General features: G+C 39.8%; 1 protein-coding gene across 2 annotated transcripts in view; it reads right to left on the bottom strand.

The window, feature by feature from the left end:
* Window positions 1-12,726, bottom strand: part of NALCN (sodium leak channel, non-selective) — a 298,281-nt gene that overhangs the window by 116,387 nt on the left and 169,168 nt on the right. The window lies entirely within an intron of this gene.

Below are 12,726 nucleotides of genomic sequence, written 5' to 3' on the forward strand. Positions count from 1 at the left end.
ATGAAAGACATTGTGGGTTTCAGTTTACTCTTTGTTGGATCACTCACTCTGGTGGAAGCCAGGTACCATGTTATGAGGACACACAAGCAGCCTAAAGAGGTCCAAGTGGTGATAAACTGAAGCCTCCCACCATGTGAGTGATCCATCTTGGAAACTGGTCCTCCAGCTCTTGTCAAGTTGTTCAACTGCAGCCCCATCAACATCTTGACTCCAAACTCATGAGACATTCCGAGCTAGAATCACTCAGTTCAGCCTGTTCCAGATTCCTGACCCATAGAAAAAGTGAGAAATAAATGTTTATTGCTGTAAGCTCTTAAATTGTTCATAACTTATTATACAGCAATAAATAACTAATGCACTCATGAATTTTAATAGTATTGAAAAAATGCTCACATTACAACATTAAATAACAGTATACATGGTAGAAGTGCAACAAGAAACAAAGAAGAACAATAGAGAAAATGCCAGAAGGAGGCACTTTAGAGATGTTAATGATGCCTGCTTTTGTGAAAAACAGTCTTTCCCCTTTGTATTTCACCACATTGCACAAACTTAAAAAAAAAAGCATATGCTTCTTTTTTGGAATGGGTAATTAAAGTAAAAGAAAGCAACAAAAAAGTAGAATTTTTAAAAATATTTAATATTTAGTCCCTTTTCAAGTTTGAATTCTCTAAAGTTCCACATTCATTTGATAATCTTTTTCATCCCTAATTTATGTTCCTCCTTTCAATTTCCCTCTTAAGAAATTATTCCCATCTGTTAATATTGGAGGGTTAAGCAAGAAGGTAAAAAAGTTAAGGCAATTCAGCCATGACTTTTAAGTACCAGAGAGATTTATTATGCAAAATTTAATAGCTAGCTCTTTTCCAAGTTCCATGGGTATATAACAAGGAGAAAAAAGCTTCCAAATATTATTAAATTTTGACAGTGTATGCTTGGCTTGGGAGAAGTGCCAATATATTTCTGTTTAAAAGCCATGTCCTTTGGGATCCTACCAGAACTTAAAGAAGATACAGAATCATCTAGATGACAGATTTTTACTGATGTCACCATGTCTGCCACACCATGGGCATCTGGGCACAGATATATTAGTCTTTCTCTAACCAGACATTATTCTCAACCGGACCATTCATAGTTCCCTTGAAGTGTAGTCCCCTTGCCTGACCTTGATATTCTCATCAACAGCAATATCAGAGGAGGAATCTACCTTCCCCTACAATCTCACTCCAAATTCAGAGATGTCCACCAGAGGGTCTCCTGCCTCGAGGAAGTGCCATCCTTCACCATTTCTATTTCTCATCGGGCACTTATGCAGGCGCTGCTAGGTCTAATTTAACCAGTTTTCCTATCTCCCCACTAAAGGACAAACACGAATCTAAAAAGAAAAAAAATTTCCTCCATGATAAAAGTGACTGTTCTCCTTCCTTTTCTTAGAGCATTTCCTTTAGAAAACATGACTTTGTAGATTCTTCGCATCCCCCTTTGATGTATACACAGCACTTATTTTACAACCCAAGAATGGTTTTCTTGGGAGGGGGGTGACCTTTTTGATATATAAACACTAGCCAAACAGCACCCTATCTATCATTCCCTCCTCCCTTCTTCTGGGGCAGGGCAGGGGGGCGGGGAGCGATGGGAGTGTCACTTAGCAACCTGGCTCCACATTCCAAAAGTACCTACTTGTCTTGAAGAGATGAGAAGTTTTCTTTTTCTTCTAGATAAAGGTAATTAGCTACCACAGATGGCCACCCCAATTACCAGGTGAATTTAGGGGGAACTCTATTTAATAAATGATCCTGTCAAGTCTTCTTATGTGAGGCCTAACTATTTTCATCTTGAGAACACAGATGTAATATATATACAAGGTGAAATTGCTTTGTCTTTGTGGTCTCTTTAGTGGGTTGCCTGTGATGCCCACTGCCGTCTGGCTTAGTGATTATTCAATAATAAAACTGTTTTCTTTCTCGTCTACCTTGATGGAGATGTTTTCTGGGTTGGCAGGATATTTTATTTTTAATGATTTTCCTAACACCAGACAGATGGCAGGCTACTTAAGGACAGTGAGGTTATGTTATTCGATTAAATTCGACAAGCAGTTGATTGGGCTCCATCGATGTGTCAGACACTGCCTGGTCAGGAATATAAATATGATATTGAGCTCACTGCTATGAGGTTCACAGTTCAACTGGGTTGCTGTAGGTGGGCGGCCTGGGAGAAAGAGCACTGTGGTGGGAGACCTCAGTTAGCGACCAGACACTGAGTTTCAGGGCCCTTGTCTGTGAAATATTATGGATAAAACAACAAAAGCTCAACGAATTGCAGCTATCGCTTTTTCTGTTTAATCTTCTCCCAACAACCCTGTGGTTTGGTGCAGCCTGTATGAAAGTATGCAGTCATAAACTTAGATATGCAAAAACTAAAATAATTTTCTTGATATTTCTACACATGAATTGAATTTAGTCCATAAACCCTCCATTTGTGCTGATGGCTGAAAGCTGCATCTTGCTATATCAATTCAATTTAGTCTTTCAAAACTCAGTTACATTTGAATAAATATTCCTTTTGTTGGCCGAAGGTCAATGATGTGCTTCTCATCAGGTCTGGTCCACTGTGGCCATGTGGCCTGTCCTCTGTCCACCTTCAGGGACAGTGATAGTGCTTGTTTTGGGGGCCTCTGCTGAATTGGTCACCACCTCAGCTCCTGCAGCTCCTACTAAGATCTGAATCTCAGTGACACCCCTTGTGTTAGTTTCCTAGGGCTGCTGTAATGAGTCGTACAAGCTTAGTGGCTGGAAACAACATAAGTGTATTCTATGATTGTTCTGGAGGCCATTGTCCAAAATCAGGTTGTCAGCAGGAACACGCTCCCTCTAGAGACTCCAGGGGAGGGTGAACCTTGCCTTCCATCTTCCAGTGGTGCCAGGTGCTAGTTAGCTTGTGATGGCATCGCTCCAGCCTCCACCTCTGTCTTCATGTGGTCTCCTCTTTCTTCCTGTGTCTTGTCCTTATTTTGTTTCTCGTAGGGACATTTGTCATTGGATTTAGGACTCACCTGGATAATCTAGGATGTCTCATGTCAAGAACCTTAATTTAATTACATCTGCAAAGGCCCTTTTTCCAAATAAGGCCAAACTCACAGGTCTGGGAGTCAGGACGTGGATGTATCTTTTTGGGGGTCTCCATTTATGCCCTTCTACTCTCCATCTAGTCTCCAGCTTGGGACATTGCTCTTACACTAATGCTGTTCCTATGCACTGGCTCTCAACTCTCAGGAAAGCTGAGAAGTTCTTCCATTCCAGGTGGGAACAGAGAGAGATTTGTTTCTGAGGCTCTCTCAGGCCTCCCCTCTCTTCCCAGAACTTCCCAGACCTCCAACTCTGTGCAGGCCACCCCCTGTCCATGCAGGACCTCCAGCAAGGCTACCTCTTGCCAAGTTCTGGTGAGAAGTGGGGGCCAAGTCATGGATGCTGAACACGCCCAGGTTGGCACCACTACTGCTGCTGCCCCTGAGTGTGGCCGCCGCCCTCTGCTGCACCCCCCTGCTTCCCTCAAGCTCCATCCTGGAAAATGTCATTCCTTGTCAGAAAGGAAGAATGTGAAGCAAAGTTGGAGCAGGGGTTGAGAGTGAGGCTCATACCAATGTGAAGACTGAGGACCAGAAACTAAGCCCAATCAGAGTATCACACATTTAGTTCTGTGCCATCTGAGCATTTAGATTTCTGAGAGCTGATCTGGGACAATAGGCCTCGGTGTGTCTTCTGAGTGCTACTTATTTAAGATTGTGAGACACTGATAGGGTCCAACCCTGTGCTACTAAGATATCAAGATACTAAGGAGAAAAGATGATTTTGGCAGGAAGAGAATTATGAGAACGGATTTCCAGGTGGCATGAGCAAAGACAAGGCCTTGGGAACATGTGGCTTATTAGGGGCCAGGTGAGCAGTTAAGTATCACAGAGCACTGCCACCAGAGGCCAGAGAGGTAGGATGGAGGGGTGGCAGTTGGCCCAAATGCCACCAAGGGAGGCTGGGAGGTTGGCAGGTATGAGAGGGAGGCTGTAATAATCACTAAGTGATGACATTTGCTTCCTCTCTGTTAAATTTGTCCTCCCAAATGTAATTTTTAATGCGTAATGTAGTTATTTTAAATTGGTTCACTGAAACAGTAACTACACAGCATAAAGTACAGTTTGACAAAGGGCTATTAAATATATAAGGTTTTGGAGCGCCTGGGTGGCTCAGTCGGTTGGGTGTCTGACTTTGGCTCAGGTCATGATCTCATGGTTTGTGGGTTCGAGCCCCGCGTTGGGCTCTGTGCTGACAACTCGGAGCCTAGAGCCTGCTTCGGATTCTGTGTCTCCCTCTCTCTCTGCCCCTCCCCCACTTGGGCTCTGTCTCTCTCTCGCTCTCTCAAAAATAAATAAAATGTAAAAAAAAAAAATTAAATATATAAGGTTTCCCATGTAGCTGGGAGTTTGGCTTTCAAGGTAGAGAGAAGGCAAGACTCCAAAAGGAAAAGCTTTGGCTTTGCTAGCAAACTCGATGAAAGGGCTCTGAGGATTGAAAGGCCCACGCCCACAGGACGAAGCAGCTGGGAGGGGTTTGGACAACAAATTCAAGAATAATGTAAAATAAAGTTGAAAGCTTGCTTTCAACTGTCATGAAACCTAAGTTCATTCAACAAATATCTTTGTTTAGGTGTTGCTGCTTAATTAACCTGACAACATGATGGCGCATGCAGAATCTGTATTGAAAAATCTGTGTGGAGCTCTCATATCCTCCCCAAACTCCATTTGGATACGGACTTTTAGCCTGGTCCTTGTTGCCAGGCACTGTGATAAGGTGGCACCTTGGCACTTAGAGTGAGAGGTGACCGACGACGTCTGGCTTTGATTGCCTGTTTGGAATGGAAACAGAAGGTGCAGGAGAGGCAGGGCTGAGCTGTGGCCGATTGCAAGGAGGTGAGAATTACTTTGTGGTTCTTTTCTCAGACTCGACTAAGGTGGCAATAACCACTGTGATAAAGAAATAGAAGTGAAGGGAGGGTGGCAGCTCGGCTCCTGTTTTATTTAATTCACGTTGTCAGTGAGACACTCTTTTCCTACAGACCCGGTGCTGTGCACAGTTGGGCTGAGTGGGATGCTGATCTGGTGTAGGCTATTCCAAAACCCCAACCCCTCCACTGCCCTGACAAAGTCATAGGATTGGGGGACAAATCCTAGTTCTGAAAGCAAGAACCGTTCCCAGTTCTCCCAGTTTCCTTTTGCACTTTTTTGTTCTGTTTTTATAGAAAGCTGAGGTGATGCTTATAGGAATCTGAACCCATTACATTGACGTCTGAATCTTATTTTCAGTCAGTGTTTACCCATAGGCGCCACATGTGCTGTGCCAAAGGGTTTTCCGTAGCCAATATGTGTGAATCACAGGTGTATATTAAAATGTTATTGCTAGAATAAATAGGTTTTTTACAGGGACTCAGCACATTGATTCACAAGAGCTTCCTCATTTCCGTGGAACGCTTTTACCTTTACACTTGGCCAGTTCTAAATTATGCAATTAACCTGCTCTGCTTGATTTACTTTTTTTTTAATATTTGGATTTACATAATACTTGAATTTATAATGTGGCACAGAATACTACATCACAATTTTTCTGAATGATGTACTTTCAGGGGCAAAAGAGGCTAATGGTCTATCCTTTCATTTTCTCTTGAGCTTTGTTAGGGCACACATATACTTTCAACACAGTGGTATTTAACTTGTTCAATGCTTTAGAAAAAGAAGTTCATCTGTATATTTTTGGGCATTGGCTACTAGTCACTTTTTAAGAGAGCTATATAACTTTCCATTATATTAATAAGCAACACAAGTCTTTGTTCTACTATGTAATATACAACTGATGTTACGTCCTTATTTATGAGCAATACTGATACACTACAAATCACCAATTTCAATGAAAAAGTGTAGAATAACTATTAAAATATCACAGGTACCAAATTCTTCTAGTTTGCTCAAGATATTTTTAGCACTGAGAATATATTTAGTGGGGAAAATGCCATATTAAATCTCTGGGGGGCCATCCAATCTCGTTCCTAGAATTTTTATGAATGACATACCAACATACTAGTGAGATTTTTGAACTTCTAGCTTAGTGGATTTCAAAGCACCCATTTCTGGGTTCAATATGGCTCCTGTTCCAGTGTCTTAACAGGTGTTCAGCTACCATTAAATCCTATGGCCTCTCTATCCTTCTCTAACTGCTGTTCTCACTCCTTACATTGTACTGAAAGAGCCAGATTCTCCTGAGCTAAGGGTTTACTAGGTATTTGCTATGGTTTAAGTTTTATACATTCAACCATAGACAATTAATCTGTTTTCCTTCCTTTTACCCAGAACACATTTTAGCACAATTTGACAAATTACGGAAGCAGGTGTGTTCCCCAGTATCGCTATTGCCTCCAGTTTTCTTGTGACAAGACCATTTTGCCCAGCACAACAAGGTTCTCCTCTACCAAAGACTCGACTTTTGGGTCAGCATGACTCAGACTACTGAAAATCATGGTTTATTTTGAAAGAGGGTGGCCTTACCATTTTTTGAGTGGGTTTTCTTGGCTGAGAATGTCTACCTCTATTTTGCATTTTCTCTAACTCTGCATATAGTCCTGTCCTTGTCCTCCAAATCTTCCCCGTTCCCTTCCCACTTCTTCAAAGTTAACTTGTACTACTTTCTTTTCCTTCTGATGCAGCTTAACAATAGCCCATTAGCTGAAATGTCACCTTTAGTTTTATTTCTCTCTCTACAATGAGCTTTATTAATAATTCCTTTTTAAAAATTATTTTCGAGCATACAACAGGACTACAGCAGGCACCTGGTCAACACCCCATAATCCCGTGTTTTTCTTTTTCCTTTTTACCATTTAGAATCACACTATCCTAAGTTGTCTCACAAGCTGTGTTGGAAACAATCTCATTTTTCACACAGGTCAACAAAAAGTCAAATGCAATCAGAGCAATGTAAAATGGGGTATGCTCAACACAGATGCACTTTTAAATGAATTCTATAAAATCAAGTTATTTAATTTACACTTTGGAATGCCATTTTTGTTAGCAAAATATGACTATTCTCAGAAAACTGCCACTACAGAAGCAAAATCAAGAGATTGCTGTGTTAATTTAAGCACTTCAAAGGTAACAAAAAGACTATCCACAATGAACGCTTAATTACATTTTCTCTCTTTCAGTATTCACATCACAGGGCTTTCCTTTGAAACAATAATAAAGGGAAAAACACTGAGCAAAAAAAAAAAATAGAGTCTTTCAACTGGGTAAGTCTTCAATAGTCCTTATCGCCTAATCATTGGGAAAAGAGGGGGGGGGGGGGGGGGGGGAGACGAATTTCACAAGCACTGGGCAAACCGCAATCAGTCAGGACAGAAATACAGAATAAATACCTGGTGGATGAGAGAGACATTTTAAAGAGACAATAGATAATGGTTATGAATATGCATTTGCTATACACTTAAGCTTGATTTTCATTGTGGGCTGACAAATTGGTGCCCCCAGGGGGCGATGGAATAGCCTGCTGTTTTTTATTCCAGAACAAACTGCAGCCAAACATTTTTTTTTTTCTTATTTTGCTGCCTGGCATATGCCTGTCCTTGAAAAGACTAAATCAGGGACTCCCTGGCTTGTGCAGCACGACTTGGCCAGTGTGGATAAAAAAACAAATCAGAGCTTGTATATTTTTGTGGACTTTTTTTTTTTTCATTTGGATTAAAATGCTTTGTAGTATTTTGCAAAAAGAAGCATACAATTTAAGAAAAATGCTCATTTTAATTAAGTTCAAGCCTAAAGACAGGCTTATGGAATGGAGATTTTAACTTGTGTTTGGATTTTAAGGGGATGTGATGCATATTTAACACAGGCCTAGGGCCTCCATCCACATATTTTATCTGTCAATCCACAGACTGTCTCCAGCTGTTTTACTGCCAATATTTTAACTATTTCAGATCAGGTAGGGCTGGAATGAGCAGGAATCAGAAGTATTATGTGGGCCCTAATAGAAGGCAAGCCACAGCCTTTTCTCACTTGCATCAGTAGGTCTTAAATCACAGGTTTTATTTGTTTGTTGGTTGGCTGGTTGGTCTGTGTTTACTTGTCCTACTTCTGTACTAGGTATAGGCTCAAAAAGGGGAGGGATTGAGCTCTTTGCCAAGCTGGCCAGGATGTAGGTTAGTACTTAGACATAGCAGTTGAGATTCAGGAAAACTGGGCTAAAGCAGATTGGGCTAACATTGTAGAGCCTGTCATAGTGACTGTGGGTTGGAGGATGTCCAGAGAAGCAGAGCAACTGCTGATCACGTTTTAGGCAAAATCTCAAGTGAACTGGCAAAGTGACTTTGGTCCCAAGACTTTTTGGGTAGTATAGTATGAAACGGACACTCAGATTTCATGTCTTGTGGAGTGCCTTCTTTCACTGAATTAATTAGCTCTCATTAAAAAAAAAATCATTTATAGGGGCGCCTGGGAGGCTTGGTCGGTTAAGTGTCCGACTTTTGGTTTCGGCCAGATCATGATCTTGTGGTTCATGGGTTCGAACTCCACACTGGAGCTCCATGCTGACAGTGCAGAGCCTGCTTGGGATTCTCTCTCTCTTTCTCTGTCTCTGTCTCTGACTATGTCTCTCTAGCTTGCTCTGTCTCTCTCAAGATAAATAAACTTAAAAAAATTAAAAACATTAAAAAAAATTTATAAATTTAAAAAATCTGAGTAGTTGTCCTTTTGGCTTTAGATTTCATAATCAGAGAACCCAACCAAATATCTCAAAGCTTAAAACACTTCATATAAATCTGGTCAAGAAAAACCAATTTGAGTTTTCTTGCAGCAGTGTATTTTATCTGGCTCACACTATATACAAGCAGTACGTTAAGATTCCTTAAAGACCAGAAATTTAAAACAATTAGAAGACAGAGGAGAATATTTTTCCTACATCAGGGTGGGAAAAAATTTCCTAAGCATGAGTCCAGAATAAATATTGACCATAAGTGAAAAACGGATGGTTTTGACCATGTCAAAATATAATGTCAAAAGCCATCAGAGACAAATTGAAATAACAAAATGCTGCCTAACAGAGGAAATTTGCAACTCCTACAGCAGTCACGGGACTACTATCCCACAGGATATGTAGTACTCCGACAAATGCATTCTAAAAAGACCAACTAGCTTTTAGAAAAACAGGTAAAGCTTACAATATGATTGGGTGAATCACAAAGATGGCCAGTAAGCATATGAAGAAGTGCTCCCTTATCAACAACTACTGAAATGCAAAAATGCAAGCTAAAGTCCAAGTGATACTACCATCCAACTCATCAGACTGTCATAATCTTAAGCCTAACCACGTCAACTATACATGAGGAAGGAAGAACATGGGGTTCTCAACTGCGGCACTTGGGAGGGTGAGCTACTACTCAGCAAGTGTCAGGTCCCTACAGTGAATATTTTAGGTTTTGAGGGCCGAGAGGCAACACTGATGATGTTCTATGTGTACTTATATAGCAATTTTAAAATGCACAAACCACTCCTGTGCATTGCTCAAGGGCTGTATAAATAAAGCCTGTGGACCAGATTTGATATATGGGCTTGCAGACCCATGCTATAGAGCCATCTGGACAGGATCCAGGATCTGGAGTTCTACTTTCTGGCATATAACCTAGAGAAACACTCACACAAGTGGACACAATGTACACATGTACTAGTTGCAACATTGTGAGGGCAAAACATTGGAATACAACTTAAATATCCACCAGAAAGGACTGATAAACAAATATGACAGTCAGTCATATTCCATATATTCATGATTATATATACTAATGAACTTTATGTACATTAGGATAAAAAGATTTCAAAAACAGTATTTGGGGAATGTGTGTGGAGTTTGATCCCATTTACCCTGAAAATTGCTGCTACTAATGATCTTAAGGAGGGAAACAATGATCAAATATGACTTGGCCTCAGCGTGCTGTGTGGCCATAGCAGTGAGAAAAGTGTACAGGGACATGCGTCCCAGGGACATCCATCAGGGCACTGGAGCATAGCTTCTCAACTGGAAAATCAATATAAATCTTAAAAACTAATGGTATAAACTGTTTGTAGGTTATAACCTTAAATTTAAAACATTACATATTTTTGATGGATACATATATATGTGGGAAACTACTTCATTTCATTGATTTTTAGACACACGTTTATTTTTACATTTCAACAGTCTAAATAAAACTGGCATGCAACTTATCTATGTGTGTTTGGTTTAATTGTTGTTTCTTGTTAATGTTAGCCAAAATAAGAGTCTTCCTATAGTTAACAGCATGTTAAATTCAGTAAAATATGATTTAAAACTGGACGATAGATTCATACCAAATACATCCCAGTCATTATCTGGGAGACATGGTGCGGCAGAAGAAGGAAACATTAAAGCAGAGAAGCATCAATGATGCTTTAAATTGATCAGTAATACTTTACTTCTGTAAATTAAAAGCACCTGAACATATTAAATGTTTAGCCTTTACAAATGTATAGCTTTAAATGCACACAACATCTTATTTAAACTCAGTGTTGGTGATAGCTGTGATCACCCTCTTATCCCATGGCTAATACATCCCCCAAAATACAGCTCCCATGTAGATGGCATCTTGGAAAGTAGGTATGTGGGGCATCGTTACCCTCATTTTCAGATACAACGCAACAGAGAGGTAAGAGAAGTCTGATTCTTCCCAAGTCACACATCCAGTGACCAGTGGAGCTAAAAGTTGAATCTAGACTTTGAAGGTTGTACTTTCTCACCTGATTTACCAAAATGCCCTCATTGCTTTACAGATTTGAGAAAGATAATGAATAAAAGAAGAAACTGTTTCAATTTATAGTTTTAACTTAGAACCACTTTTTGAAAATCACAATGGAAAAATTATAATAAATACTTTGGGCAGATACTTCAAGCAGCAGAGTTACATATGGGTTTTCCAGATGTGCTCTGTGGATTCCCAGGGGTGCAGGTGAACCTCGGAAGTCCTTGGAAGTGCCTCAGTGTTCCACTGTTGATGGTATGTTTTTGGTCCCATAAGGAAAATTCAGACTGCCCAAGAAGTCTACATACAAGATTTAGTATTTTATTTCATTATCTCAGTGATCTTAGTAATTAGTGATCTCTGTAGTTCAATTTTTGAAAAAAAAATTGGTTTGGTATAAACAGTTTACTAGGCCGAATCATTTTTCTTCTTGCTTTCGTATTGTGTGAGACTTTCACTAAAGGATCAAATTTGTGTGAAACATCTGCCATGAGGATAGCAAACAAATATATTGTTTTAATAGAAGAACAATTAGATTATTACTATACATAGATGATTTCAATCATATCTATCCTACCTTTAACTATGATCAATAGTCTCCAAGCTATTCCATAGTTATACAGGAACTTAAACAGAGTAGGTACTTAATAAACATTAGTTGAATTGACAAATGGGTGTGTGGATGGATGAATGAATGGATGGATGGATGAATGAGATAGACTTAAAGGTCCCAGAAGACAGGATGCAAAGCCCTCAGGGCCAATGTCATGAGGCGCAGGCAGATTTGGCTCTGGAAACCAGGCCTCCATTCCTTCTGCAGAAGGTTCTTTCCTTTTGTGCATATTTTAAAAGTCACCCCAAGTAAAAAATGCCAAAACTATTTCTATGTGGTTCTACAGTTTGAACCTAAAACGTTACACCATGTAACAATGTATCCCTATACACTTTTTGACCTATTTGCTCCCTTTCGAAAGAAAGGTTCTGCCTATAGCAAATGCAACCTTGAACACATCTAGTTTCTGAAGCACCTGTTTAGTTCACATTTAGAATTGGAAGGAATCTTAGTGCCCATTTGTAATTTGTCTTATTTTAGTGACTCTTGGAGAGAGGTTTGATTCCAGGAAGACATTTTCAGTGATAATGCTAAACTTCACAATCGTAGGAAATAACAACGTAGCTGCCTGACCACAGGCTATGAGACCAGGAAGACATGGGAACGTCCTGGGTCTAGCATTTACACTGTACATGATGTTGGGTGTGTTACTTAACTCCTCTGAGCCTCAGTTTCATCATCTGTAAAGTGGGAACACTGCCTACCTTGGTTGTTCCAAACATTAGGAATGAAATTATGAAACGTTCTGCTTTTTAGCAACAGCAGGGCTTTTTGTTTTTTGTTTTTTTAATTTCATGTGTTTCTGATAAAGGATAACATTTTGGGTCCTTACACTAGAACTTTTAACATAATAGAGCTTAAGTTTGCTTCTTAAATATACACACATTTATTATAAGGGGATGTACTTTGGCCATTAGAAAGACCTGAGAATTATATCCCTTACTATGTCAAGGCCATATTTCACAACTTTTTCCTTTCTGTTTCATGCACATGCATTGAAAAGAAAATTCTCCTTGTGTGATAGAAGTCAATTTTTCCCGGGTTTTGGTATTTTGTTTTCATGATGCTTTTTGCAATATTTGTGACTCTATGTTTTAATTTTTCCCATGTGTTTCTTTCAGCCACACAGCCCAGAAACACAGAGCTGACTTCTAACTGCACCCTAGGGTCAAGGTCTTCAGTTTAATCTCAGCTTTGGAATGGAAGCAGTGAAACTGAAGAGCGTGTCCCCACCTGATAAATAACAATAATAGCAGCAGCAATAATAATGACAT

This window comes from Panthera uncia (genome assembly GCF_023721935.1).
Source record: "Panthera uncia isolate 11264 chromosome A1 unlocalized genomic scaffold, Puncia_PCG_1.0 HiC_scaffold_16, whole genome shotgun sequence".
In the NCBI taxonomy this organism is placed as follows: domain Eukaryota; kingdom Metazoa; phylum Chordata; class Mammalia; order Carnivora; family Felidae; genus Panthera; species Panthera uncia.